The sequence below is a fragment of the Leuciscus leuciscus genome, assembly GCF_965113295.1.
Source record: "Leuciscus leuciscus genome assembly, chromosome: 1".
Classification (NCBI taxonomy): Eukaryota; Metazoa; Chordata; class Actinopteri; order Cypriniformes; family Leuciscidae; genus Leuciscus; species Leuciscus leuciscus.
In genome coordinates, this window is record NC_138725.1 from 74,530,355 (window position 1) to 74,556,421 (window position 26,067).

The 26,067-nt window shown below is 40.5% G+C and overlaps 2 long non-coding RNA genes across 2 annotated transcripts; one reads left to right on the forward strand and one right to left on the reverse strand.

The window, feature by feature from the left end:
* The first annotated feature begins 7,521 nt into the window (after nucleotides 1-7,521).
* Nucleotides 7,522-10,749, forward strand: LOC309480803. The gene is made up of 3 exons (XR_014199787.1): nucleotides 7,522-8,458; nucleotides 9,485-9,519; nucleotides 9,821-10,749. It is a non-coding gene; the product is annotated as an uncharacterized lncRNA (long non-coding RNA).
* Nucleotides 10,750-21,791: 11,042 nt separating this feature from the next.
* Nucleotides 21,792-23,624, reverse strand: LOC309473877. The gene is made up of 4 exons (XR_014197127.1): nucleotides 23,369-23,624; nucleotides 22,346-22,463; nucleotides 22,128-22,225; nucleotides 21,792-22,037 (listed from the first exon to the last, which is right to left on the reverse strand). It is a non-coding gene; the product is annotated as an uncharacterized lncRNA (long non-coding RNA).
* Between the last annotated feature and the right edge of the window lie 2,443 nt (nucleotides 23,625-26,067).

The window sequence follows — 26,067 nt, forward strand, 5'->3', positions numbered from 1 at the left end:
AACGCAGATCACGTGGTGGTCCCCGTCGCTGAGTGTGGCTCTGCACGAGCCGCAGGAAGGCATCTTTAAAAAGACGCTAGCTCTTTTAGAAATGTGTGTCGCGGCGGCGACACACACACACAGAAATACAGTGTAATTAAAAGAGAAGGATATAAGCGCCGGAAAGCGCAGCAGGAAGGCAGGAAGGCGGCGCGGCCAGCGACTTCAGTGACTCGTCCCGCTGAAGGTGCTCTCTCTCGACGGCGCGGCTTCTAATCCAGCTCCAGCGATGCGTGTGCTTCGCTTGAAGGATGAAAAATCAGATAATAGCTGCCTGCGAGCGATATTTATAGGCCTAGACCACGCCCATTTCAGCGGGACGTGACGCAGCGGGCGCGAAGTGCCCCGATTGGGTCTGACGTCACGCCAGGCCTCGCTCGATAGGCTGCTGCAGTTGCCGCAGAGCAGCCAATAGGCGCGCGAGCTGTCTCGCCTATGTCTGCATTGCTGCTGCAACGCGTTTTGCATTATTACAAAATTAAGGATAATTTTTGGCTTCAATATCTCGCGGAAAAGGATTTTCCCCTAGCGTAAGATATCTTACGCAGTACGAGAGACCTCTCGTAAGAGAACTAAAAATTACCATTATGTAGAATATTTTTGTACTTCACTTTTATTTGTTTCCATGTTCTAGTGTGGTGACTCTGACATTACAATGAACGAAGTAATTATGCAATTATTAAAATACAAAGATATAGGCTAATAAGTGATAAAAACATCTAACATGGCCACTTCTAACGGATTTCAATTGTCTGCTACTTTTTGCCAGCCCTCTCTCCTGGCTTTTGCAGACTTTGAGGTGTTCCCTGGCGTTTTAATTAAACATTAAAATTCCGAATAAACTTCGACTATTAGTTCTTGCTCTGCTGAGGAGAAAAACTGAGCGCGCTCTTTGGCCACGCTGAGCAGCCAATAGCAGCGTTGCTGATCAATGTTTCTACTATCGATACATATCCCCTTTTAAACCAGCGCATGAATTATCTCACTAACTCAATCCAGCGATACTAATCATAACCGGCAGGTGTGTTCGAAGAACCTAATTAGCCAGATCATGATTACCACGATGATATCATCTTGGATGTCTCATAGATCTCGGATGTTTTAAGCAACGTACGAAGAACGGGCCCCTGGTCTCCACATTCGTTTTCTTGTACCCCATTATCATTGTTAGTTAGTTTTAATAGCACAACTGTATGACTTCTCATTTTCCTTTTTGAAGTAGGCTACTTTTTAAACTTCATTATTGAGCCGAGTTTTGACTGAAAATAGTCTACTGTTGATGACTGTGCAAAACAGATGGATTCGGGGTCAGGCTTGACTGAGCATGCTTCAGACTCGTGGTGTGAGCGGAGCGAAATTGTCCTTTTAAAAATGAAAAATTCCGGACAGTGAGCGTTTTCTTGAGACGCGAACAGGTCTACTTCCGCTCTGCCGAATTTCTTCCACAGCAGTTGGACTGTCTGTGGGTGTAAAGACCATTCGCCTGCCGGAACATTGTTCCTGGACAGTCTGTCTGGTCCTATATTCAGGATCCCAGGCACGTGCGCTGCTCTGAGCGAGCGCAGGTTGCGCTAAGCCCATACCAGGAGGCGTTCTGCTAGCCTGTACAGGTTCCTGGACCTGAGGCCGCCCTGGCGATTTATGTAGGACACCACAGACACGTTGTCCGAACGGACCAGGACGTGGCGTCTTTTTATTTGGGGACAAAAACACGTTAGCGCGTTGTCTACTGCCAGCATTTCGAGGCAGTTTATGTGCAGGAGCCTCTCCCGTTCCGACCACTGGCCGAAGAACGGTCTGCCCTCGAGCAGCGCTCCCCATCCCGAGGTGGACGCGTCCGTGGACACCACTTTCACCCTCGAGGAAGTCCCCAGGCTTACACCTGACTGGTACCAGTCGTTTGCTCTCCAAGGTTTCAGAGCTGTGACACACTTCTGATTGACCTTGAGGCGAATCAAACCGGATGCCCACGCTTGGCGTGGGACTCGCGCTTTCAGCCAAAACTGCAGCGGGCGCATGCGGAGCAGGCCCAGCTGGAGTACTGATGATGCTGCGGCCATGAGACCCAGCATCTTCAGAAATCTCTTGAGCGGGACAGACGCGCCGCAGCGGAACGAGTTCGCTGTGCGTTGAATGTCGACCGCGCGCTGTGGCATTAGTCGCGCTATCATGGACAGCGAGTCCAACTCTGTGCCCAGGAAAGATATCTTCTGACTGGGTGACAGAGAGCTCTTCGCCCAATTGACACTGAGACCCAAATTCTCGAGGTGATCGAGTAAAACGGTCGTGTGTTCTATGAGCACTGAGCGCGATTGCGCTAGAATCAGCCAATCGTCCAAATAGTTCAGTACTCGTACGCCTCTCATTCTGAGGGGTGCGAGCGCCGCATCCATGCACTTCGTAAATGTACGGGGTGCCATGGATAAGCCGAACGGCAGGACTGTGTACTGATATGCCTGGCCCTCGAAGGCGAATCTCAAATATCGCCTGTGACGTGACGCTATCTGTATTTGAAAATACGCGTCTTTCAGATCTATTGACACAAACCAATCTCTTTGGCGAACCTGCGCGAGGATTTGTCTGGTCGTGAGCATCCTGAACCGTCGCTTCACAAGCACTCTGTTCAGTTGCCTTAGATCTAGTATGGGTCTGAGACCCCCGTCTTTTTTCGGTACCAGGAAGTATCTGCTGTATAGCCCTCCTTCGCTCTGAACTTGAGAGAGAGGCTCTATGGCCCCTTTGTTCAATAGTTTCACCACTTCGGCTCGAAGTAAATGTGCTACTTCTGTTTTACCGTGGTCTCGACGCGCGCCGTATAGAGGCGAGGGCGTCGGCAAAACTGCAGCGAATAGCCTCTTTTTATAATGTTTAGCACCCACTTCGAAACCCCAGGCAGCTTTGCCCATGCATCTGCATGAATAGCTAGGGGTTGAATACGAAGCGTGCTCCGTTCGCTCAGCGATGGAGAGGCTTCGGTGTGCTGTAACACAAGCGTCGCGCTCGTGACATTTGAGGCAGGGGCGCGCTGATAACAGCGGGCAGATTACCCGTGCTCGACTCCTCTGCGGCGGTCAACCAAGAGGGGGAGGGCTGGGCGATTCCCGTAGGAACTGTCATGCCTGTGCGTGGATGTGGGCGCGGGATAGCGGGCACATTTACCACACAGAAAGCATTGATCGCCTGAGTGAAGCGAATGCACGTTGGTTTCGTTTTTACAGAAAACGTGAGACATGCATAACGTAGTGTTTGTGGGCACTGGGTAGTGGGCACATTTACCACGTTTGATGCGCAATCGATCTGAGTCGATTTATGTGCGCGAGCCCTGTGTGACGGGCTGTGCTTGTGTGTAGAGATGGGCACTGGGCAGTGGGCATTCCTTCTACACATAAAACACCATCGGCCGTGGCCGGGACACCAGAAAATTCACACTTATGGGATTTATCTGGGTAGCCGTAAAAGCGGCGTTTGTGTGCAGGCAAGCGTGCTGCGTCGCCAACTTGTTTACTGCAGAATACACTGGAACAGTCACATTTACTGGAACTGAACGAGCGAGAAGTTGCCATAGAAACAGAGAGCGTCAACATGCTGGCGTTTATTGCAGGCCTGCATGCATTACAACAGGCTCGTTCACTGCAATATTGACATTTCCAGTCGCCTGAATTTCAGAGGGGAATGAGAAATGTATAGGAGATGGAGGTCGGTCCGTCCGCAGCGGGACCAGAAAACTCTCTTTTCTCCTTACGCCAGTGACGCACGGAACACCATAGAAACGGTGTTTGGGTGCAGGCGAGCGGGTTGTACAACGCGCTCGTTGGCTGCAAAATACACATCTGCAGTCGCCTTTTCAGGGAACTGACAGAGCGAGCATTGACGGCATAATTTTATCTGCCGGTAGACCCGGGATCGAATGCGGGTCTCTCGCGCGCAAAAACCTGAGAGTCTGCCACTGGGCCACAGGGGGAGACACATTGTAACTCAGTCAGCGCGAGTATTATCAGAGAGACGCCCAGCTCTTTTAGTGCAATGAGAGTGTGTGTCGCGGCGGCGAGCACACACACACACACATAAACACAGTAGCAGAGAAAGGACATAACGCCGGAAAGCGCAGCAGGAAAGCAAGGAAGGCGGCGCGGCCAGCGACTTCGGTGACTCGTCCCGCTGAAGGTGCTCTCTCTCGGACGGCGCAGCTTCTTCTCCAGCTCCAGCGATGCGTGTGTTTCGCTTGAAGGATGAAAAATCAGATAATAGCTGCCTGCGAGCGGTATTTATAGGCCTAGACCACGCCCGTTTCGGCGGGACGTGACGCAGCGGGCGCGAAGCACCCTGATTGGGTCTGGCGTCACGCCAGGCCTCGCTCGATAGGCTGCTGCAGTTGCCGCAGAGCAGCCAATAGGCGCGCGAGCTGTCTCGCCTATGTCTGCATGCTGCCGCAACGCGTTTTGCATTATTAAAAATTAAGGATAATTTTTGGCTTCAATATCTCGCGGAAAAGGGTTTTCCCCTAGCGTAAGATATCTTACGCAGTACGAGAGACCTCTCGTAAGAGAACTGAGCACAGCTGAGACTTTTTCTCTGGTACTTTTGGCGTAGGATAGCCTATTTATTTCCGCCAAGGTCAGGCTGCGATGTCAAATGTATTCTCAGGAATGAGTGATGCGCTTTCCTCTTTTAAAGTTTTATAAAATAAGTAACCCATATGGAAAAGGTTTGCTAAAAACTCCCGTGATTCTTATATGTTCCAACAGAATATTGTAAGGGACATATATGCTGCAAAAACCACATATATAAATTGTATAATATTAGTATATTTTTAATCATATTATGTCAAATATGTCCTACATACAACTGAAGCCATATAGATTTTCATGATGTAAAAACATAGGAAAATAATGCTAATTTAATATGAATGTCCAGCATGGACGTGTATAAAACACAGTGCAGTTTACCAGTCAGTGTAAGGCTGTACTTCACTCATGCTTGTTCTTATCTTGTCCTAAGTCGAGCCCTATGCCTGTGGTCAATCATGGTTACTATAATCAGCCTTAGATGAAACACAACATTTAAACTACACACACAAGCACACATTTATTAGAGTTTGTTCTACAAGATACAGTTGCATATTTCACATATAAATAAATAGTTTTCATTTTAAATCCTGCATCACCTGTTTTCATTTTCATTTGTGACAATTTCTCTAAACTTTATCACAGTACTACTATGGTATACAACATGCAGTTCTATTCTTAACCTACAAACATAAAACTTTCCTAAATGTCGAAGTGATTCTTATGGGTAAAATAAAAAATAAATTCTAAAAAATCGGAAAAAAATTATTCAGTGGCTTAGTAAATATCACAGCAATAATTTACTTTATTCACTTAATAAAATCTCTGAATATCATTTACTTGATAGTTTGAGTTGAACATACCGAAATAATTGACTAAAACTCCAACAATTAATTTTGTCTGACATTTACAGTTAATAAAAAGTTTTTCACTAAAATAATTTAGTATTTGACTAACCAATTATTTATTTAAAATACACTGAGCTAATATATTTGTGAAATTTCCATCACAATATTTGAGAATGGATAATTAAACTGATCTGTTTCAAGAACCACAAATATTACTAAAATAAAATCAACATTATTCATATTTAACACGCATAAGAAATTGATTAAGTTTACTCGGCAATGCACCTATAAGCTGGATGCCAGCCGCCAACCAAATCCAAAAGAAGAAGAAAAAAAAAAGAAGATAAAGTTTACTCAATTAAAACAATGCACCCCTCCCCCACCCTCTGACGTGACGACGACAGCTCAACGGTTGAGTGAGCGTGCGCTGTATGAACTCTCTTCAGTCTCCAGAACAGTTCTCCCCTTCTCTTCTCAGCGTTGCAGAATTGGTGCATTTCCTCTGTGAAATTCAGGTGTGTGTATGTTTTATTTTATCTGTATAATCATTAATGTGCTTTAAATCATTTTATTTAATGCGAAAGAACATACAGAGACATGTTACTCACGAGTTAAACGAGTGTCGACTCGCGCCTGCCTTTTCGGGTGATTGTAACGCCTTGCATAAAAAACACACAACTATATTCCTAAACATAATGAATATAACTAATTTGGATGATAAACTGTCCTCAGAACTGTGCACTGTGTGTTTATTGGCAGGTTATGGAGTCAGTCGCGTCGCAGTATCTTTCGGCTGTGAGTGACGCAGGACGGCGGTGTAAAGTTAAGCCGCCTTTCCACTGCGCACCCCAGATAGCAATTACATTTGGCACGGATCCGTTTTAAGCCCCTTGCCTCCGCAAGGGCGTAGGTTTGGCCTCAGCTTTGGTGGGGACATCCCCCTCCCCCTCCCCCTGGAATGAGTTTTCTATATGTAATTAAATAATGAACAAATGAATAAAATACACACGTAGCCTATCATAGTATGCATTCAACACAACAAATCCATTATTATTATCTATTATTATTATTATTATCCATGATTACAGTATTCCATTAATACTAAAATTGTATCTACTATTCTATATCAAATTCTATTGATATATTCTATTCTTAAATATTAAATTCTTAGGCTACACTCACTCACAAATACATTACATAAATAGAATGTAGAAACGAAAAATGTCTCAGATCCACTGTTTATGTTGACTGCAAGATTCTAAGTTAAGGTCAGCTAATGAACATTCAGTGACTTGCTAACGTAGCATTCTATCATGATAGCGTGACTTCTATGAGTCTATCAGTGTTGCACAGCCTAATCAATACTCTTAACCTTAGTTGAAAGATTGCTGCTGCTAGGTTTAACTGTAACAACATGGTAACACATACTATCACCAATCAATACTATTTTCCACAGTAGAATCTGCATTTGAAAGCCTGGTCAGTCACTACTACTGCTAGTTTATTTGTGTGGCTAGTTATTTTGCCTACTTACACTCTGCTTTATGAAAAAGCTTCGTATGTCCCCTTTCTTCTTCTTGGGTGGCATAGCTGATCTATCTACAAAGTACAAAAAGTGGCAAAAAACGGAATATTAAAATGTTTTACTCTGGCCTTTGTATGTGGCAGAGAGACAGCCCTTACCGTCTTACCGTCGTCGACGCCCGCGCGCACGCACACACACACACACACACACACACACACCACCCGCTCGCTGCCAGTGCAGGCACAAAAGTAGCCCCGGCCCGCGCGTGTAGCCTGTCAGATACACCGCCGCCAATCAAATTACGGCATTTCTTGTACTGTCGTTGTTTTGGCCGTTGGAATCGATCCAAATAGCAGCGCAAAGATCCAAATAGCAGTTCAAAGGAGCTTGCTAAATATTGGTGGGTACAAATTTGTCATCTCAAAATATTGATTGGGACTAGTACCTAGCGTCCCCCCCTAAACCTACGCCCATGTGCCTCCGTTTCTATCTTAGAGACGTTTTCTGATTGTGAACCAGATCCGTGCCAGACAGAGGTTTCAGCTTAAACAATCTAACTGCCATCAGTTCAGTATTTATATCATTTTACAGATCTGGCCCAGATCACTTTTCCCATAGGTAACCGAAAGACATTAGCTGTGTCTGACACTGATTTGGTCCAGATCTGCAATATGAATCTGAGCCGATACTGTTTTCACATAGGCTACACTGGTGTGGCCCGAATCTGTGATACATATCTGAGCCGACTGCATTTAAAAAAGGGCTAAAAACTGCTCTGGCCCATATCTGCAAAACAGATTTGAGCCAACACTGTTTTGACAGAGACTACCTGATGTGGACCACATCCGAAATACTTTTCTCAAACTGTGTGAAGAACTCCGTGGAATAAACATTTTCAAAACAACATGGTTACCTGTCTGCATATTTATTTTTCTATCTTAGAGCATGAGATAAATGCATTGTCATTAAGCTGAACAATATTATCAGTGTTTAAAAACTATACAGCAACAGGTCCGTTACAGCACACACTGTAAAAAAAAAAGTGTAATTTTACAAGTAATTGTCTGTATTTTTTTTACAGATTTTTACCGTTTTGTCATTATACAGCAAATATTTGCAAATAAAAGGCATTTGCCGTTGCTGCACATTCAGGGCTTTGTGTGTGTGTGAGTGCGCGCGCGCGCGCGCGAGATGACGCAGATTCAAATTCGCCGCCATTACTTTTCCGCTGTTTACTCCCGCCCACAACGGTTAACGTTAGCTGATCAGGATCGAGTTTGGGCAAGCGGGAGATTTGAATTCAGTCTACTCTCGTGAAGTAGACTGTGAGATCAACAGTGGTTCAAAGCAATCGTGTTCGTCAAGAGCAGCCGTGAGCAGGAGCTGTTGTCTGTCAGTCCGTTTGGATTCTTTGGAAATAACACCCTTTTCTGTGAGCCTTGTTCGTCAGCGGACATCATGCCAACCGATCACCGGCTGAGGTAAGAGTCTCATATACTAAGTTACATGTGAACGATATTTTATATTACATTTGTGTTACGTTTACAGTTTTCAAGCTAACGTTAGCATTCTTAAATTATGTTCTGTCATAACTGGCGAGAGCTGGAGGGCAAAACACTGAAAATGTAGCAATGCATCTTTACATTTTCCATCTGTTTTAAGAAAGATCAGTTGAACCCACACCTCAAAAGACCTAAAACAAGCTTTCGTAGACTTGTTATACATATCAAAGTCCGTTTAATTGTGAATAAAATCTTCGTTAATACGCGATAGTATCTGTCAGTAAATCAATCTCTTAAATGGCGGGACATTTTGAATCACTGTCTGGAAGCTGAAAATTCTTCTCTTAAAAAATATCCTCGGTTTTAACTAACCAATTTTTATTACCATTTTTAATAACCACAGTTATACTACAAAAACAAATAGGCCTAGCTGGCCTACCATGTTTTTTTTCTTGTTTTTTTTCTTTGTGGTTAAACCATAGTTAATTTTCGTAAGGGTTAAACATGGCTAACGTTATCTCAAGACTGTTAAGAAAACGAATTCAGTAAATACTGTACTTGATACAGGAAAGCACATGAGACTAGAATATGAACACAACATGATAAATTGCATATTCTGGCTGCATCTGCTTGCCAACACGTAGCTATCTAGAATGCATATATGTGCATATATTAGGCTTATAAAATAAAAGTTGATAGAATGTTTGTGTTCTGATGAAGAAATGAACGTATCTACATTTTGGATGGCCTGGGGTCATCATAGTAGCCTTTTTCATAGGATACTTTTGATCATTGGTTATGAAAATTGCATTGATCCAGATGAACAGACAGTTAACTTACACCCCTAAGGTTAGGTGTCTCAGCTCAAAACTTCACTGTTAGCCTTTCCTGCTCAGCTTCCAGATCATAGTCAGTTTAGGTTTTGCATTGTCTCAGTGGAACATATTCTTACATGTGTAAATGTAATACTGAGTTTTTTTTTTTTTTTTTTTTTTGTGATTTCAGGTCAAGTGGAAAGCAGAATTATCATGGCAAACAAGGTATGGGAAGAAGTAATTTAAAATATTGTAATGGCCGAGTCTTCTGATTCCATATGATTTCACTAAAAGTGGCAGAAAATGTAATTTGTTTTATACTATATTTTCCCATATGAATATTCATTTGATCCTTGTGAGGCCACTGCACAAGGTTTGGTTTTACTACAGTAAGACCACGATTGTGTTAGATTCCACCCATCTATTTAATTTTTTTGTTGTTGTTGGTAGCGTAACTAGGCTTTTTCATTTAGAAACATGACTTTTCCTATCACTTAATGACACATATCTCTACCTTTCATTCCAGCTAAAGGATCTGACGGTTGCTGCTTGCATCTCAGCCTACCTGATGGAAAATTCTTGCTGGATGAATGACTTTCAACTCAACCTTGCCAAGACAGAACTGCTTATGGTTTCAGCCAAACCATCCTTGCTGTGTGATCCTGCTGATTTGCCTTATACAACATCAGAAAGATCCGGCCCTTCCTATCGGAGCCACACAACTCCTTGTCTAAGCTCTTGTTCTATCCAGACTGGACTATTGCAGCTCTTCCAGCATCAGTCAAACCTCTGCAACTGATCCAGATGCTGCAGCAAGACCTAAACTCACTGCTTCAGATCTGTGTGTCTTCAGAAGCTTGTGTTCTGCAAGTGAACGGCGCCTTGTGGTGCCATCATCCCAAAGAGACACACAATCACTTTCACTGACCTTTCCCTGGACTGTTCCCTGCTGGTGGGATGACCTGCCCAACTCAACACATTTTCAAGAAACTGCTAAAGATCCATCTTTTCATAAACACTTGACCCAATAATACTAAATCTTTGTTTTAATAAAAAAATAATTTGTGCACTGTGCTACACTAACTGGGACTTGTCACTGCACTTGTTGCTTCTATTGTTCTCTTAATTTTAAGTCACTTTGGAAAAAATGTAATTGTAAATGTTTAAAACAAGTTATATTAGAGTATAAAGGCATACAGCAATTGCCTTTTAATGTGGATATTTTTACATGTTCTAAATTCTATACTAAGCTTGTATTTCCTATCATTCACGTATCTTGATGTTCAGTGTTTGTTTAATGAATACTGTAAGTGTGCAGGTATTCCGTACTTGTATGTTTAGTTAATTTAACAGAAATTCACTGTACATTTGCTATTATTAAGTACTTAATTAGAGATTGCAGGTCTAGTTTCACAACTTTGACCAAAAATTAAAACTGTAAATATACAAACTTTATATTTGAATGTATGTACTTATTGCATTTTTATACATAACTTCATAGTTATTTTACACAGAAAAACTATATAAGATAATTACTGTAGATAGACAGAGCATTATTATAAAATAACTTTATGTATGCCTAGGTAGCATAGGTTACTATACCCTAACTGACAAAAATGCCGAAAATAAGGCAAAAGGACAATCCAGTGGTGATTTAAGTGGAATCGTAACACATCCGGCACAGCTCCGGTAGGCGGAATCGTTTCACGCACCCGTTACGCATCTGTAACGGGATGATCAGGCGGTGCTGGATCGGCGCTGGCACATATCCGCAACAACCCCTAAAAACAGACCAGAAACGGCTTCGGCCCGATGTGCGTTTGGACTCAGGAACGAGTCCGTGAGGCGGATGCGTGCCAGACCCGGCTCTATCGTTTTGCGGTTGCGGCCCTGTTCCGTTACAGCGTCCAGTGGCTATCTGGGACGACATTCGCATTCGATTGTCGCATTTCACCCCCTGGTGTCAGTCGCAAGGAACTTTGAAATTGGTCGTTAAGCAACCGTTACCCTCGGCTATTCACAATGGTAAAATTAATGATTTTAATGAATATAATGCATGCATGAATATATCCACACAAAACGAATGACCCTCAATACATCTAATATAAAAAACAGTCGATTTTATAGAGCTAATCAATATAAATATTGATTTAATAATGATACAAATATTTTTTCAGCCATTATTATTAATAACCGTCATTTTGCAGGAATAGCGTTTACAATAAAGTATTAAAATATTGGCAATTCTAGCTTCGCGCTCATAGTTTTGATTAGAATACATCACATCCGGTCGACCGGTCGCATACGGTCTAGCCGCAGAAGTTCAGATATTTCAACGCATCCGAAGCTCAAATCGGATCCGAAATTTCCGCATACGCATATGATCGGAACTCCCCGCAGCTCCCGTACGACTCTCCATTGGAAATGAATGACTTCCGGTCCGACGGCTGTCGTTTGTCGTTTGCAGTGGAAAGGCGGCTTTAGAGGTTCCCCCGCAGAGGCGAGTCCATCTCCGGCACGGGAATCAGCGCTGATCCGGTGGATATTGGATAACAGACCGGTTAAATACACTTGAATTACTTGAATGTTTAGGCCTAAATGTTTAATCTTTACTTAGAAAATGTTTCTTACATGAGTTTAAATGTAGGCAATATTGTATATGTGTTAAAAATAGTGTAAAATATGCTGTATTGCTGTAGGCTACTCATCGACAATAAAGGCCAATGTCATGTAGTTATACCGGTGGTTGTATGGAATATTTTTACAAAGGTTTAGAGGAAATAAAAAAGTTAATATGACTGGCAGATAAACACAGTTAATATTACTCATAAATATTTGTTTTTAAATGTTTCCCCCCCAATTATTTCTATTCAATTTTATTTGTTAATGCACCAAATGCAGTTACTCAGATCTATTTAATTTGTTTCACTTACATTTACTCAGTTACTGTAATACAGTGTATGTAATTGATTTCACTGCTTAAAAATGTAATCAATTCTAAGTGTAAAAATGTTTCACCCAAAAAATTGAGTAAATCATATTAAAAGTTTTTAGAGAGTGCATCACCACCAGAGTTCATGTCACATATACAAAACCATATTCCAGCCAACTTTCAACATTTTAATCACTGTTCTAGAAACATATTTGACTCACCTTTGTTCATTTGCAATAATATGTTATGATTTGTTCACAAACAACAGGCTCAGACAGTTCACAAATTAACAGTCTTCATAAAGGTTTGTCATCATATATTCACCCTCATGTTGTTCCAAACCTGTATGAATTTCTTTCTTCTGCTGAACAGAAAGGAAGATATTTAGAAGAATGTCAGTAACCAGACAGTTTCTGGTCTCATTGACTTCCATAGTAGGAAAAAAATATACTCTGGAAGTCAATGAGACCAGAAACTGTCTGGTTACTGACATTCTTCTAAATATCTTCCTTTCTGTTCAGCAGAAGAAAGAAATTCATAAAGGATTGAAACAACATGAGGGTGAGTATATGATGACAGAATTCTCATTTTAAAGTGGAGTATCCCTTTAAAATTTTGCCAACTGCATATAAGTGAATCAGATGTTGGTCATCAAAACATGAAATCTGTATGAAACACATGAACAAATGACACAAAATGTGTATAAATTCTATATGACTTTAATTTGACTAGCATATGATTCAATATAAGAACTTTAAATGATTTATATATGAATTTTATATATTTCTACTAATACCATATACATTTGCATACTTTTGTCATGTAAAACTCATATAAGTCTTTTAACAGTATTCATATATAACGCAAAAATCCCCTATAAGTTATATGTGTGCTATTTAGTATGAAATGGGCCATAATCGGTCTGATTTTGTATAGGACATGTATTGGCCTTATATGAAACACAGAAGGTAATTCTGGCTGATTTAAGTAAGGAAGATATATGGTTGCTATATATGAACCATGCAGGTTTTTTTCATATAGGAAGATATGGCTTGAATGGTTTAAAAGCATTAGCAAGAATAAAAGCGCATCATATAATGTAACGCCATGCAGCCAAAGGATGACAGAAAAAAAACGGATGCTGCGTTAATTGCGTTAAATAACTTAATATTAAAATAATAAATATTTAGCCTACTTACCACGGAGTCTTTTCCCATTTCTACCAGTAACGCTTGTTCAACTTCCCGCGTCTACTACCTGCGCAGATATCGACGGCACAACTGGGTTGTAGGTTGCCAGGTTGAGCTCACAAATGGGTTGAAATTTGTATGATGTGTTGAGTGCGTGAGAAGGATGGGTTTCATACAAGATCTGGCAACTGTACAACCTTAGAATAATATATTGATGTGATTATTAATATAACGATATGAGGCGCCATGTAGGATTTAAATCAAACTTCGCTTATCAATACATAGCCTACATAACACACGTGCATATACACCTAATTATTCGCATATACATGTATACTATTGGATGTTCAAAAGACATATATGAAATACACGTGCACACTAATATGAAATCCATACCAATACATATTATGTTAGTAATGAATGCATATACACTTGTGAATAACTTGCATATACATATAAACTTGACGCATGCATACACCTATAAATACTCGCACATACATATAAACTTCCATGCATATACACCTATAAACACTCACACATACATATAAACTCGATGTGCGCATACACATCCATAAAACACTTGCGCATACATACAAAATAAAACGTGGATGTGTGCTTTAGTTGTGTATATACACAGCAAAAACTCCAGTGTTAAATTAGCACTCCTGGGAGTGTATATGAGTTCACACTCAAGAGTGTAAAGTGTTCAAATATGAGTGTTAAATTAACACTCAAGAGTGTTAAAGTTAATGAGATAATTAAGTGATTAATTTAGTGATGATTGATCATTATTGAAGACACCTGATGTTAACAAGCAGAATCACTGAAGGAGAAAATCACAAATTGTAAGTTACCATTATGGTGATCAGTGTTTGCTTTAGTTGGGCTCTTGACCCTTATACATTCACTTTAAATGTTGTTTGTCTGCTGTTATTGATTTATAATAGTCAAATGAACAAAGAAAAAATGTGATCTGATGGTGTTGGTTGTTTAAACATAATCATGTTGTGATCCGAAAAATGAAACTTATTGAGATAGTTTGGTTAAACTTGTTAATTACAGCAGCTCTGTGATTCTACAGCATATGATTATCAGTGTTTTTCCTATAATCCAAACTATTTAATAAACATTGTTCTGATCAAAACACTTTCAAATGAATTTATTTAGAAACACAGACATCAATAATCATCCTGTGAATCTCAACAATGGTGACAATAATAAAGCATGTTGCAGTGGCTACCACCAATCACAACTCATTAATGGCTCCCATCATGCATTGTGGTATGAATAAATTATGATCTGAATTGTCTATGTAATTTACTTTTCCTAATTGAATATTCTGCTCGTCACCATTGTTGAGATGCATTGACTGAATCTTGACGTCTGTGTGTGCCTAAAAGAAACACACAGACGTGTGTTTTTTTTTTTTTTTTAAACAACGTTTAAAGGGCACCTATTATGACCCTTTTCACAAGATGTAAAATAAGTCTCTGATGTCCCCAGAGTATGTATGTGAAGTTTTAGCTCAAAATACCCAACAGATATTTTTTTACAGCATGTTTAAATTGTCATTTTTTGGGGCTCAGAAAAATGCGCTGTTTTAGTGTGTATCCCTTTAAATGCAAATGAACTGCTGCTGCCGGCCCAGGGGGCGGAGCCTCACGAGCTCGCGCTTCAGTCAGGACAATCTCATCTGATAATATCAGGCGGGCAGGGTTTCATATTATTTTGAAGTTTTCCCGGGTGCCGCCATTGGCTAGCGGACCATCACCTGCTGTTAGCATTCCATTGACTCCCATTCATTTTGGCGTCACTTTGACAGCGAATAACTTTACATCTGAGGCGTTTAAAGACTCCATTTGTCCATTATTTATTTCTAAAGAAACACGAAAATGTATAAAAGGCTCCATTACCTTGTATCTTACGTTATGGCTCCGTAGATTCAGTTTTTGTAAAAATAGGCTAACGATTGCGTCATGCCCACGCGACTCTCTGTCGCACAGTAGAGAGATTACCGTATGGACAGGAGGAGAAGCTCACGCGCAATCGGGGGGACGTGGAGGCAAAATGACAAAATAATTAATCAGAATACTTAGCAAAAGTTTCTCCTGCTCCTAGCTCATGGACAGCTCCTACTCACACTCTCCGTCTCTGCAAGATTCGGAAGGGAATGATTCAGATTTCTCTTGGCACAGCTACTAGAAGACAGACGGGTTGCTCACGTCACATCTACGTCGTCAAGCTCAGTTTGAGTCTGCGCAGTACGCTCAGCCATCAGGAAGTGAGTGCTTCTAAGTGACTTCACTTGTCTCCCTTGAATCCAATGGGGTCGCTGTGTCAAGTTTATATACTGTCTATGGATAATATCAAACCAGAAACTCTCAGTAGCGTGTTCATTTTGACTCGGAGTCGGACAATAATGCCCACAGCGCCAGAGAATATATACTGTATGGAGATTAAACAGGTATAGTTTAGTTTAATTATGGTTATAACTTATTTGTCATCTGATTTTATCCACTATTAATACAAGCCTGCTGTAGCAGACCTCGTCCGAATGATGACCAAAATATACTGATGAGTTCAATTAAGTTTATTGTACATCACACAAAAGATGAAGCGTTAGTTTTACTCCAGAGAATCACTGTAAGAACAGCTAAATAAACACAGTATAAGATGTGAGCATTAAAGTCTTATCCATAAACTCTCTCTCTCTCCCTTTCATTATCATGGAACATACACAGCGAAGTACACAAAACACTCGTTACAACTAACAGCAAACAAATATATACACACCTTTTCAGTCTGTGCTTAATAAACTGGTACACTGTAAATCTGTAAAACTATTCGATGAGCTGTCATAAAGTGCGCGCTCTCACTTTCATTTCTGCCATGATCAGTAACGTTAGGCCTGTCGCTCCGGAGAGTGTAATCTGGATCACGAACAGTTGGTACAGATCCATCCTCGAGTAACAACGAGAGTAAATGAAGACTGATATGTTCATTCTTACATCCAACAACAAAACACCTCAATCGCTTAGGACACATTCTTGTCTACAGCTGCTCAAGCGTCGAACAATGGCGGACTGTGTCCAGCTCACTCAGGGCGGGGCTATGCTCAAACTGAAGTGTCACTCAACAGTCGTGGGAGGGGCCTGCGCAATTCTACGTCACATTGCACCGAATCTGAGAACAGCTCATTCTGAGACAGTGCTTATGATTTATTGAGATTGTAAAAAATCTCATCATTCAATTTTTATCATTCTAGGGTGGTTTTGCTCACACACTGCCAACACACATTTCTGTTCAAACACCATGTAAAAGTGAATTTTGCATAATAGGTGCCCTTTAAGAAATCCTTTGTATTATATCTAAAATTCTGGATATTTATGCAGAATCACAGTTATGCTTTAATCAACAACATAAATCTAAGTCAGAAATAAGGATCTTAATGAGTTCAGTGATCAAGTTCAAATGATGATTGTCATAATATAACCAACACCATCAGATCACTTTTTTTCTTTGTTCATCTGACAGTTATAACTCAGATACAGCAGCCAAACAAAATTTAAAGTAAACATATAAGGGTCAGTAATAATAATAATAATACATAGGTCTTATATAGCGCTTTTCAAAGAACTCAAAGACGCTTTACAAATGAAACAAACAAATAAAGACGAGAGTGCTAATTATAGATTGTAGGCGAGTTGAAACAGGTGAGTTTTGAGCAGTTTTTTGTAGGTGGTCAGTGAGTCCGAGTTTCTGATGTGGATGGGGAGTGAGTTCCAAAGGGTGGGGGCAGCGATGGCGAAGGCTCGGCCCCCCAAAGTTCGGTGCGTTGATTTGGAGATGGGTTTGAGAAGGTTTAAGTTGGCAGAGCGGAGGCGTCGGGAGGGCGGGTGGTCAAGAGCCCAACTAAAGCAAACAATGATCACCATAACGGTGACTTACAATTTGTGATTTTCTCCTTCAGTGATTCTGCTAGTTAACATCAGGTGTCTTCAATAATGATCAATCATCACTCAATTATTCACTTAATTATCTCATTAACTTTAACACTCTTGAGTGTTAATTTAACACTCATATTTTAACACTTTACACTCTTGAGTGTGGACTCATATACACTCCCAGGAGTGTTATTTAACACTGGAGTTTTTGCTGTGTACCTGTATTTTTTTGTTGTTTCAGTGTGTGTCGCAAGTGTTTCAGTGTGTGTCGCAAGTGTTTCAGTGTGTGTCGCAAGTGTTTCAGTGTGTGTCGCAATTTCAGTGTGTGTCGCAAGTGTTTCAGTGTGTGTCGCAATTTCAGTGTGTCGCAAGTGTTTCAGTGTGTGTCGCAATTTCAGTGTGTCGCAAGTGTTTCAGTGTGTGTCGCAAGTGTTTCAGTGTGTCGCAAGTGTTTTAGTGTGTGTCGCAAGTGTTTCAGTGTGTTGCAAGTGTTTCAGTGTGTGTCGCAAGTGTTTCAGTGTGTCGCAAGTGTTTCAGTGTGTCGCAAGTGTTTCAGTGTGTGTCGCAAGTGTTTCAAATGTCTGTAGAAGTCTAATGTGAACACGCAAGTGTTTCAGTGTGTGTCGCAAGTGTTTCAGTGTGTCGCAAGTGTTTCAGTGTGTGTCGCAAGTGTTTCAGTGTGTCGCAAGTGTTTCAGTGTGTGTCGCAAGTGTTTCAGTGTGTCGCAAGTGTTTCAGTGTGTGTCGCAAGTGTTTCAGTGTGTCGCAAGTGTTTCAGTGTGTGTCGCAAGTGTTTCAGTGTGTCGCAAGTGTTTCAGTGTGTGTCGCAAGTGTTTCAAATGTCTGTACAAGTCTAATGTGAACACGCAAGTGTTTCAATGTGTTTCTTCCCATACGGCCTCCCATAGTTATCTCCTCCCTTTCTCTCTATCCTTTCATACACACACACACACACGCACCTCTTCGTATGTTCATCTGAGATCCACACACACTCTCTCTCTGTTTACCCGCACCATAGTCATCGCAATCAGCGCTCGCGCTGCTTTGCGTTGACACCTGTTCCCACTTTCTCCTTAATGCTCACTCTTTATCTAGTGTTGGTTCAAGCATTCATTTGTCGGATTATTGTTTCATGTCATGCGTTTCAACTGTTGCTCTCTTCTTGTCTATAAGATATTTGGAAGAACTCACCTTGTCCTGTCTGTCCGGTACAACCTGCATATCTAAGTGTTCTCTGAGCCCTGCTTCTGCTGCATGAGTACCTCTGCGTTCCCTGGCTGAGATACCAACTAATCAGTGTCTTCCATCTCTACGGGTGACCAGATCTAAGTCTTCATGCATCGAGACAGATGTTTTTGACTGTTTATGTTTTCTCCAGCTCTGTGTGCTTCAACGACAGATTGCCTTGTTTACCTTATTCATTAAAGACCGTTAAAGCCTGTGAACTTCTGCTTTTGGATCCTTTTTCCTTATAACTGTGACAGAAATAACATTTCATTAAAACCTGTAAAAACATTTCTGTTGTGTGATAAATACATTTTACTATAGTTCATTTGTGAATGCAGATTATATTTAAATTTTGTTTGTCTAATATGTTTTGCCAAGTTAATCAGAGGACTTGAGTTGATGAGTTTCCATTACAGTAGTTAATAAAACATTTACAAAAAACTGCAGAGGTTTGTTTCTGTGTTTCTTTGCATTTTGAAGTTAAGTTAGTCTGTTACTTTTTTTTTGTAAATAATAGGCTAATAATTATATAAAATAAATAAATAAAAAAAGGAAAAGGGAGACCACATTAGCAAGTATTTTATCCATTTTGTGTTTTAATTTTTTAGCCCCTATTCTATTCTGTAGTTGGGGAGATATTTGCTTATATTCTATATAATATATTTTCATATATTACATGCAATAATAGCAGCAGCGATAATAATCATCAAGAGCAATAATAATAGAGGCAACAACAGCGTATAAGATCTATTCCCTTCAAGACCAAACATGTTAACATGGTCATATCTATTACCATTCCAAACACTCAGAGGGCCCTATCTTGCACCCAGCGCAAGTGACTTTGTACACCGACACATGTATCATTCCTATTTTGCACCCGCGCAAAGCGGACTTTTCCCTCCACAGAAGCACGTCGGTAAGTTAGGAAATACACTTGTTCTCCCAGGGGTGGTTCAGCGCAAAAAGAGGAGGCGTGTTCCGGCGCAAACGTTCCTTCATGCTATTTTGCAGGTTTAGAAAACAATTGCACCACTAACCAGGAAAAAAATAGTTTAAAGTCAGTGGCGCGTTGCGCATGTTATTCATGCTATTTTAAGGGTGCATGCTTGGCCATAATCAATGTAGCGTGTGCACAACGCGCATACCCTTTGATTCTCTCATCTACACAGAAGCAGCAGTTTTCATTTTGCAAATCATACATTATTACGATATATATATATATATATATATATATAGATAGATATATAGATAGATAGATAGATACAATTTATTATAAAAGCATACATCTAGCTTACACATTTACCCAAATTATCATACGCCTGTTTAACCGAAGTTAATTTGGGTGGGTTTCTCCATTTCAATAGCCGCGTTTCCACTGTCGGGCCAGGGCCGGGCCGTGCTAGTGCGTGCCAGGGCCAGTCGCGTTTCCACTGTCACTTCCGGGGCTTGATCGGGGCTTACTCAGGGCCAACGGCCAGGATTTCTGGCCCGTCGAATACCTTGGGCCAGAGCGGGCCAGCTCGGGCTAGAGGAGTGGTTACGAACAGAGGCGGAGTATACCTGAGTCGAGAGACGGCAGCGCCGGATGATTCTGTCAGCATTAAAGACTTTTAAAATAATTTAACTCGCGTTCATGTTTGAATGCCTTGTGTTTGTGATGCAAAAGACTATGCGCGCTAACCGTTACCATAGTAAACATAGTAAACGCTTGAAGATACGCATAGTAAAAAAACATACGCTTGAAGAAATCCGACCAATCATAAAGGCTATCACAGTCATGTTTTTATTTTATCTGTCAGTAGCCCACGTCTCGTCTCTTTATACCGGACTATCATAAAATAAAGCAACTTTTTTTCGGGAGCTTCCTCTGTGCAGAAACGAGGACGTTATAAAATACATCGTTGCTGAACTTGCTAAGCTAAGCATTCAGTGAACAACGCTTCAAGTTCGGGAAAAAATTAAAAAGTTGTGGGCGCAGTACAAGGCGATTAAAACGCACAATGGACAAAGCGGTGCCCAGAGAAGGAACTTTCCATGGTTCGACTTGATGGACGGTGTGCTGGGTCACCGTCCATCTGTTAGTGGAGAGACAAGTCGGGACACTATGGCAGCCGCGGACGGTGAGTTAATACATGCTATCTTCTTAAAATCTAAGTTTTCTAACTTCCTGCCTGAATGAACATCATAATTCCCGCTGAAATGGGTGGGGTTGTATGACGTTTGATCCAGGAAGGCGTGTTAAGGGCGGGGTTTAGGGCAGCGCTGCAGGGCTAATGGCCCGGCAGTGGAAACGCAAGCCCGGTGCTTGAGGCCCGAGGCCACTGGCCCGGCTCGGCTCGCTGTTAGCCCTAGCCCGGCCCTGGCCCGACAGTGGAAACGCGGCTATTGTAACTTCTCTCTTTTACGGCCATGACGAGAGCATTGCTCTCCTTGGCTGTGAACCGCTCCTGGCGCGCGCCTGGCAAATCCGCCGTTACAATAGCAGTCCGCTATGGAAAAAGCGCGTCTGCTCTTAAAGGGAATGTGAGATGACGCTCTGATTGGTTTATTTCACGTTACACCCAAACCACACCTATGAATAATGAAGCTACTTCAGACCAACCCATTTTAGATTTGCGCCTGACGCAAGAGTCATTTATCCCGCCGGGAAAATAGCAACAGCGCCGAGACCCGCCCACAAAGTTACTTGCGCTTTGCGCTTGACACTTGCGTTTCAGATCGTTAAAATAGGGCCCAGAGAGTTGTCATGACAGAAATGTTGTCGTTAGCTGATGGTTATGTAAAAAATCTGTCCAAAAATGTCTCCAAAATGTTATTCTTAGCCATATGTTTAAGTATTAACAAATATTCTGTTACACTTTATTTGGTAACACTTTATTTTACAGTGTCATTGTTACACGTTACAATTATTACTGTAGTAGCCGAATAACTATTTTGCATATAATATAAATCATGCAAAATTACATACAATTAACTCTAAACCAAACCCTCATCCTAATACTAACCCTATAGTAAGTACATATAGTTAATTATTATTACTCATAACTTAAATGTAGTATTACACTGTAATACTGACACTTTAAAATAAAGTGTAACCCTTTATTTTAAGGTGTCCATGTTACAGTGTAATTGCATTTAAGTTATGAGTAATATTGATTAACTATATGTAGGGTTAGTTTTTTTATTTTTTATTATGCACAATTTGCAGTTATAACTACAGTAACTACAAGTAAAAGGTTTAACAGGGACACTGTAAAATAAAGTATTACCAAATATTCTTACATTAGGCCTTATTAAATGATTTATAGATGTTTGAGTGAGTGAAACACACTATATTTACTCCACATGTTTTACTCCATAGTGTAGGTTTATTCTGAATAAAGTGATTTGAACAGGCATGGAGATCAGCGTCTACGTTCCCTCCAGGTTCCTCGACCCCAGAATAGTTTCCCTATGAAAAAAAAAAAGGAAGTCGGCATATTAAAAAGTCCACAATAACATCAGTCATTACATAAGCACTGTTGCCTGAACGAACACACACCTGAAAGCTTTAGCTTGTTTCTGGAACAATCTCAGCTTCTCGATCTCTTCTGATAGTTTCCTCAGATCGTCCCCCTCAAATTGTGGAAGCACTGGATCCTTTGATTGAGGACAAACAAGAATCAACACATTTCATAACAAAGAATCTGCAGAAATGCTTTGAACGTGTCGAACACCACAGACTCCTGCAGTATGGTGATGTTGAGCACATATACGCACTGCACTGCCCGGGTCTGACAGCAGTTTTCTGATCAGATCCGGATCCGTGTTTTCAGGAGCCTGGTGGAAACGGCCTCCGGTTTTATGGGCCAGACACTTCAGAAACTCACTGCCAGATCTGTTCAAACACATTAAACTGATCAAATCACACTATTACACACACTATGATACATTTCAAAGCAACATTAGTTAAACACACTTTATTTCAATAGTCCACTTTCTACCAACTTCAAGTAACTTTGCAAGCCCTAACCTACTGTAACAGTTTACTAATACTCTAATGAGAGTTACTTGACGTGTAGTTGCAAAGTTACTTATAGAATGTTTAAAGTGTGTGACACAATGACAATGTAATGATGCAAAAGTTTTTCTTTTGCACTTTGAAACTTTTCAAGTGCAGACGACAATTTTGTCAAAATGATCCTCATTCACATGGATCTGTAAATACAACTAAAAACGCTGTATTATTCATGCCAGGCCAGTAGATGGCGATGTCACTTTATAAAGAAACACTACAAATCTATAGACTGAACACATGCGCATGACCTCACGGTTTTGTAGTTTACGTGGGTAAAAACTTGCACTTTGAAACCAGTTTTCAAAAGTTTGTGTTTTCAGGCCCTAAAACGGCGTTTAAAAATAAATAAAACAATTTTAGTTTTTAGTTAAAAATACCCCCTAAAATTGGATTTAAAAAAAAAGATGATATTAGGGAACATCAAGCTGGCTGATAGATGAGGACTTGTTAAAACTGCAAGGATGTTGTGATAGTCTCAGACCGTATCATTAAGCAGTGTTTTTATGTCACTTTAAATGCTCAAACTCGTTACAGCAGGATGGATTCTGATTGGCTGTCAGTGATTTTATCATTCATCATCTGGATAAAATCGTTCTGAAAGTGATTTCACCGATATCGTGTCTCTGTGCCGTTATCGCTATAGTCGAGGTGTGAACTCTGCTATTCTTTAATATTGAGAATGATCTTTACAAGTATATTGGTGTGAACGGGTGTTTATAGTTGACCTGTCATGGCGGTTGAGTGCGACGGTGTGGACGGTGAAGCTCTTCTCTCGTCTCAGGGTCTCGATCTCTCTCAGTATTAGACTGTGGCTCGAGTCACTCCTTCCATCACAGATCAGATACAGACCAACATCATCTGACAAACCACAGCCGGCCTGAGCAAAGAAGCATTACATAGTCACACTTACACTTACAAACACCAGAACCACTGAGGCCCTGTTTACACCTGGTATTAAGATGCGTGTTGGTTGATGGGATCACAAGTGGACGACTCTGAATACTGGTGTAAACAGGATCTAAAACGCTTTGAGCTTGTCCACTTTCAACCACTTCCAGAGGGAGTGAAAACACATTCGACCGGATTGCTTTCGTAGTGTAAACACTCATGTGGTCGAATGTGTTCAAACAGCCACAAAACACCGTCTTCTCTCCGTCAACTGGACTAATGAGGAACATTATGAGAAGAGCTCTGGCCAGACGGGTTTGAAACTGTCGGCTGGAGACCCAAATTTGGTTTGAAGATGAAATACATACCAAACACAATGTTCTCTCACCATTCATGATTTCTAACACACACTCACAGCAGTCGGAGCAGAAACTAAAGCTGATCTCTGTGGGTTTTTCCGTCGTCTCCAATCGTGTTCGTATGTAAATTGCGTGAGCTTATTTTGTCCATTAGATCGAATGATCTGAAAAAGTGCATTCATTTGCCCACCCATACCCTCCTCTTGAAGAAATCAGGACAGAACCTAGATAGCAACATTGTTTCGGCCCAGATCCGGCCCACATCTGGCACTTGTGGAATGCGGATCTGGCCCACATGCAGCGTGGAATGACGGCCCTTGGGTGGCCCACTCCTGTTTGCCAGATCTGGGCCACAAGCAGGCCATAGCAATGCCACATGTCAGCCAAGAGCAGAGAAATAAACCAGAACTGGACCTTATCTGAGCCACAAAACCTGTGTATATTAAATATGGAGTCATCTCAGCCTTAATAAGCCTGTTAACAAGCAGAATCCCTGAAGGAAAGAAGAGATTAGAAAAAGAGACAAGCAGAAACACAAGAACTACAACTGACTTCAGACACAGTCTTAGATGAAATCGACTGAAGATAAAAGAAGACATTAAATCTGTGAAGATCTCAGCAGAGGAGGATTAAACAACTCCACAAACAGCATTACCAGCTTCACTTATTACTAACCAGACTGACTTTATTCCTGTCAGACGTCTACAGAAGTTTTATTGAGAATGAACAGAGGTTTAACTCTAATGTGTTTCATTTGAAGTCACCATAAGAGTGACTAGTGTTTCCATTAGCTGGGCTCTTAACTCTTATTACATCTTTTGTCTTATTTGACTGCTGTGACAGTGTGTTTGTCAAACACATTTACAGCAGCAAAGAAAGCTAAAGTGAAATGAGATCAGGTGATGATGGTTACCTGTTGATGTTTTTTTAATCATCATGAAATAACCTCATTCACTGATGTCTTTGGAATCTAACAATTGTGTTGATCCATTAATATCTTCATATCACAAACCCTGTGTTACTGCATAATGAGATCTAGCAATATAGATATAGAGCTATAAGGCCATCTAGTGGCAAGAGTCATGAAATATCATGTTATATTATTATTTTTCCACAAGAGGTCGGCAAAGACTCCCAATGTAAGATATCCTGAGCTGAATTAAAAGGTTTAGGCATGAAAGTTATTTTGGTCCGTGTACGTTTTGATAGTTTGAAACACAAAACAAAATAACGAGAAACCACCTGTTTTTCGTTTGTCGTTTCAAACCAAAAACAAAGAAACGGTAAAAAAAGAGCCGTTCTCCCGTTTTTGGTTCTGAATCCAAAAACGAAAAATGACAAAACCAAAATCAAATAACGGTCCGATTTTGGTTTTTTGAAATTCCTTTTTCCATTTTTCCGTTTGAAGATCTACATTGAAATATAGACAGGTTGGCCACGTGACCCGGAAGTAATAGTAAATATGGCCTATCAAAATAAAAGCCAAGCTTTTAGACCGGTCATAATATTCAGCGCTAACGTTATACCAGAGTAACGTTAGAAGAAGAACAATCAATTAATAAATAGCCTTATATAAACCTGGACCGGAATAAATATGTTAGCAACAGTAGTTTTTTTTATTTTAATTTTTTACAAATTTTATTAACATTTTGTCAAATTACAATTTTAACACGTATACGAAATTGAATCAATATACAGCTTCATATATCTGATCTTAACAAGGTGAAAAAATAAAAAATAAAGAAATAAAATAGAAATAAAATAACAAAACACATAGAAACATAAATGAAAAACACTTAGGGGTCTGCTTATGCATTAAAGTTAAAATAATGAAATAATTTGATTGTTTTGTTTAATTTGTTGTTCTTTTTTTTTTTTTTTTCAATGCTGTCCCAATATTTTTTAAGGTCTGTAATTTTGAAATTTTAAAAGGAGGGTTTGCTTCTTTGCCAAATCATTTTGTGCAGATAATATTTAGCTAAAATAATTAAGTTAATTACATATTTTTCATTGGCTGATAAATATGGCTCAGTGACTATAAGAAGTATTTCAAATTTGCTTAGAGAAATATTCTTTTTTATCTTTTGGGAAATAAATCTTTGTAAATGGGACCAAAAGGAAGCTACAAGGGGACAATCAACAAAAACATGCTCAATGGTTTCTCCTTCACAGCCACA